Source organism: Haliotis rufescens, unplaced genomic scaffold (genome assembly GCF_023055435.1).
Source record: "Haliotis rufescens isolate VD_foot unplaced genomic scaffold, xgHalRufe1.0.p SCAF_124, whole genome shotgun sequence".
Classification (NCBI taxonomy): domain Eukaryota; kingdom Metazoa; phylum Mollusca; class Gastropoda; order Lepetellida; family Haliotidae; genus Haliotis; species Haliotis rufescens.
In genome coordinates, this window is record NW_025963807.1 from 563,220 (window position 1) to 569,219 (window position 6,000).

Consider the following 6,000-nt stretch of genomic DNA (forward strand, 5'->3'; position numbering starts at 1 on the left):
ATTGTATGCCTAAATAGTTAAGAAAAGATATAATAATATTGTAAACCCGTATATTAAACTATTTCCTTGCGAAAAATGCGAGGCTCCCAGATGTGCCACTAAGTTTTCAGGCTATTTCCATAGGGACGTTTGTATAGATAGCCTACCGTGTTTGAGGGAAGCTATATAGTTTCCAAGAGGGGGTATAGAGGGTCTGTTTTAGAGTTATTATATGCCTCAGTGGTTCAGGAAAGAGGAAATAATATTTTAAACACGTATTTCAAACTATTTCCATGCGAAAAATGCGAGGTTCCCAGATGTGCCACTAAGTTTTCAGGCTATTTCCATAGGCACGTTTGTTTAGATAGCCTACCGTGTTTGAGGGAAGCTATATAGTTTCCAAGAGGGGGTATAGAACGACTCCTTGTAAGTAATGTTATGCCTAAATGGGTAAGGAATGAGATAATAATATTTCAAACCCGTATTTCAAACTATTTCCATGCGAAAAATGCGAAGCTCCCAGATGTGCCACTAAGTTTTCAGGCTATTTCCATTCGGACGTTTGCATAGACAACCTCCCGTGTTAAAGGGAAGCTATATAGTTTCCAAAACGGAGTAAAGAGAGACTATTTTAAAGTTATTTTATGCCTAAATGATTCAGGAAAGAGATAATAATATTTCAAACCCGTATATTAAACTATTTCCATGCGAAAAATGCGAGGCTCGCAGATGTGCCACTAAGTTTTTAGCCTATTTCAATTGGGACGTTTGCATAGACAACACCCTGTGTTAAAGGTAAGCAATATTGTTTCCAAATGGGGGTATAGAGGGACTGTTTTAAAGTTATTTTATGACTCAGTGGTTCAGGAAAGAGAAAATAATATTTCAAACACGTATTTCAAACGTTTTCCATGCGAAAAATGCGAGGCTCCCAGATGTGCCACTAAGTTTTCAGGCTATTTCCATAGGGACGTTTGTATAGACAACCCCCTGTAGTAAAGGGAAGCGATATAGTTTCCAAGAAAGGATATAGAGCGACTGTTTGAAAGTTATTGTATGCCTAAATGGTTCAGGAAAGAGATAATAATATTTCAAACACGTATTTTAATCTATTTCCATGCGAAACATGCGAGGCTCCCAGATGTGCCACTAAGTTTTCAGGCTATTTCCATAGGGACGTTTGTATAGACGACCCCCTGTGTTAAAGGGAAGCTATATAGTTTCCGAGACAGGATATAGAGCTACACCTTTTACTTCATTTTATGCCTAAATGGTTAAGTAAAAAAATAATAATATTTCAAACACGTATATTAAACTATTTCCATGCGAAAAATGCCAGGCTCCCAGATGTGCCACCAAATTTTCAGGCTATTTCCATAGGGACGTTTGCATAGACAACCCCCTGTGGTAAAGGGAAGCGATATAGTTTCCAAAAGGGGATATAGAGCGACTGTTTTAAAGTTATTGTATGCCTCAGTGGTTCAGGAAAGAGAAAATAATATATCACACCCGTATTTCAAAATATTTCCATGCGAAAAATGCGAGGTTCCCAGATGTGCCACTTAGCTTTCAGCCTATTTCCATAAGGACGTTTGCATACACAGCCTCCCGTGTTTGAGGAAACTTTATAGTTTCCAAAAGGGGGTATATATGGTCTGTTTTAGAGTTAGTATATGCCTCAGTGGTTCAGGAGAGAGAAAATAATATTTAAACACGTATTTCAAACTATTTCCATGCGAAAAATGCGAGGCTCCCAGATGTGCCACTAAGTTTTCAGGCTATTTCCATAGGGACGTTTGCATAGACAACCCCCTGTGGTAAAGGGAAGCGATATAGTTTCCAAAAGGGGATATAGAGCGACTGTTTTAAAGTTATTGTATGCCTCAGTGGTTCAGGAAAGAGAAAATAATATATCACACCCGTATTTCAAAATATTTCCATGCGAAAAATGCGAGGTTCCCAGATGTGCCACTTAGCTTTCAGCCTATTTCCATAAGAACGTTTGCATACACAGCCTCCCGTGTTTGAGGAAACTTTATAGTTTCCAAAAGGGGGTATATATGGTCTGTTTTAGAGTTAGTATATGCCTCAGTGGTTCAGGAGAGAGAAAATAATATTTTAAACACGTATTTCAAACTATTTCCATGCGAAAAATGCGAGGCTCCCAGATGTGCCACTAAGTTTTCAGGCTATTTCCATAGGGACGTTTGTATAGACAACCCCCTGTGGTAAAGAGAAGCTATAAAGTTTCCAAATGGGGATATAGAGCGACTGTTTTAAAGTTATTGTATGCCTAAATGGTTCAGGAAAGAGATAATAATATTTCAAACACGTATTTTAATCTATTTCCATGCGAAACATGCGAGGCTCCCAGATGTGCCACTAAGTTTTCAGGCTATTTCCATAGGGACGTTTGTAAAGACGACCCCCTGTGTTAAAGGGAAGCTATATAGTTTCCGAGACAGGATATAGAGCTACACCTTTTACTTCATTTTATGCCTAAATGGTTAAGTAAAGATATAATAATATTGTAAACCCGTATATTAAACTATTTCCATGCGAAAAATGCGAGGCTCCCAGATGTGCCACTAAGTTTTCAGGCTATTTCCATAGGGACGTTTGTATAGACAACCCCCTGTAGTAAAGGGAAGCTGTATAGTTTCCAAATGGGGATATAGAGCGACTGTTTTAAAGTTATTGTATGCCTTAATGGTTCAGGAAAGAGATAATAATATTTCAAACCCGTATTTTCAACTATTTCCATGCGAAAAATGCGAAGCTCCCAGATGTGCCACTAAGTTTTCAGGCTTTTTCCATTCGGACGTTTGCATAGACAACCTCCCGTGTTAAAGGGAAACTATATAGTTTCCAAAACGGAGTAAAGAGAGACTATTTTAAAGTTATTTTATGCCTAGATGGTTCAGGAAAGAGATAACAATATTTCAAACCGGTATTTTAAACTATTTCCATGCGAAACATGGGAGGCTCACAGATGTTCCACGAAGTTTTCAGGCTTTTTCCATAGTGACGTTTGGATAGAGAAAACCCCGTGTTAAAGGGAAGACATATAGTTTCCGAGAGAGGTTATAGATCGAAATGAATAACAACATGCATAAGATCAATTTTACAGGTTGGGAGTTATGCAGAAGAAGCATATGACGTGACTGTAATTGTAACTGTAGACGTAACTGTACATCGTGTTTACCCTTGGAAATATATTTCTTTACCACTGTGTTGTATTTAACTTAGATTTTATGGTAATGTTGCAACCATGTTTCATGTGTTATTTTCCAAGGAAACTTTGATGATTGGTCACATTACATAACACTAGTAAAAGACGGGCATACAAAAGAACTACACAAAGGTCAAACTACTGATCCCTTGAATCATATAGTAGCTTCACGCGATGTTATGCTCAGTTGGTTTATAAGATTATTTGATGAGAAACAAATTCATTATAACACAAGAACACACTGATATATATCTTAACTATCTATATGGCTACTTTACCTGTTTCATTTGGCACGCTTGATGATATAATAGGTGGAACTAATTGAAGATCATATTGTATAATGTAAATGCATTCCCAGTCGGAAGTAAAGAAAGTAAAGACAGCTTCCAGATTAATTATCCTGTCGTTCTCGTCTTTATGAGTTAGGAGGTGGGAGATTTGTTCATGTGGACCTTCACTGAAGGAATTTCTTCCGGGATAGTCTGTCTTACAGACCCTGATACAAATATATATCAAATACAGCCCATGCAAGTCTATAATGTTTGGCAAGGCTAGATCACTGCAGTATCAGGGCCTGTACAAATCTGCTGAATTCACAAGCGAGCACAGAGCTTGTAATTCTGTCAATCTCTAGCTGGCATTAGTGTTTAGTATTAGGATGCGGCGAACCTCACCCCCCACTCCCCAAGACCCCACACTGAGACAAGACCTCTCGCTCCCGCTCAGGCCCTGCCAACTCACTCTGGCCAGACAACATGTGGGATTATATTGGAGACTTAGTGACATATATAAATTCTAGTTTCTTAACTTGTTTCATTGTTACCCTGGTGTGTAGAGAGGAGGATTTCTAAAGGTTTTACATTGCTGTGTAAGAATTGCTTTTATTATTTTTTGCTTGTAAGAATGAATAGGAACATGGATGAGCTTATTGCTTCATCACTGATGAAACCAAACAGAGCATACATCCAAATCAAAAGACAGTCATTGAAGGTATTTACATGGTAAAGATGTGTTGTTTAGCTCTCCAACCGGGAGTGGAAAATCGTTGACATTCGAACTTTCTCCCTATTTATACAAGGCAGTAGAATACACAAGCCATGCTACTGTCATTGTTGTGTCACCCTTGATCCCACTTATGAAGAAACAAACTGAGAAATGTGTGTCATAAGGACTCAAAGCTGTGTACCTGAATGATGTCGCACAGAAGGCAACACTGACGAATGATGACAGTCTGGTATCTACCATAGAGAAATTGACTGTCGATGACATAAGGGATGGATGAGGTCAAGTTGTTTAGCCATGGGAATCACACTAAATGCTGCCCCTAAGCTGGTACCCAAGCTTGCTCTCAAAATAGATTTCTGAACATTTGATACTTACTGCCCTCAAAACTGACCCCCTGCTTCCAGTGGGAGGGTGTGTGTTTGGGGAAAGGTGGTGGGGGCAATAAATTTTCCTGTCACACACACTTTCAATGGCATGCCAGTGATTGGTGATAGGATCCTTTACACGTGTCGTAAAATTCCAAAAAATTATAGCTCTGCAGATTTGTTTAGTCACTGAAAATGAAGAGAGTCACTGGGCTCCTTTTTATTATATTTTTATTAAGATAACTGAACAACTGTTTTTTTGTGTACGATATGTTCATTTCAGAGACTATATGTTAGTCTAGTTCCGGGACCGCGCTGCAGTTTATTTGGAGATGTGGTATCAGATTACAAAAGTGCTGTCATCATTTGGCCTTGACGTGTCGGGGAAATAGAATAAAAACGTATAATTGAATTCAAAAGAAAAACACTGGAACATGCATGCTGAAACAGGGCAGTGAACTAAAATGTAAAACTCTAGGTGGCTAGAGGGGTTGGTGGTGGGGAAATTAAAGAAAACATTATTCAGGAGCACTTAATTGTTTGGAGAATATTTTAAAAAGAGTTCAATTTAACTATATACCCTAGAAATTAGAAATTGGCACTAGTCCTATAGTCCTTGCTAAATTGCCCAATGGTAAAGGTATCATAAGGACTAGTAGAAATTGGCCTTTTTAAGGGTTTTGTTATATGCTATCATCATAAGGACTAGTGGATGAAAACTGTTAGTTTCTAACCATGCACGGTATTTACTTTCGAAACAAGAATATTATATGAACAGGGTGTTATATACTACCTAAATAATGTAACATATGAATAAGTATAATATGTGTGAATAAGTACTATAATAAGACACACAAAAATTGATCAATGCTTTGGGAAAAGCCTGTGTAAGTCTATGTCTCCTGACCCCCGGTTCTATCAGATAAAGGACAGTCTCGCCACAACACAGCTGTTGCTGAAAGGGGATATAAACAATAACACAGAGATGTGGGTCAGCTCACTGGCACTTTTTACTGGCACATGTGCCGATCAGTGGCATGAGCCTTCCCCATATACTGATGAAACCTCCCGTACGTTACAGTAGGACTCGTCACGTGATAAGCTCTTCCACTTGATTGTCAACTTCCCGACGGTAAGATTCTCTCTTTTTGATAATATATATATGTCCACTATGTTTGTACGTATATGAGATTTAGTATTAAAACATATCAACAAAAAACTTGACATTTTTTTATGAAACTACTTCAGGGATCCTTTGCACATACATGTATGTAATCAAAATGTAACAGCTTGTATTTGTTGTCACTAGCGACAACTACTTCCTGCGGATTACACTCGGTACGAGTTGTTCTTGTCAAGGGAATTCACCTCATCTGAATACACACAAATACAGTATGTAAGAGGAGAAGTATTGCCAAC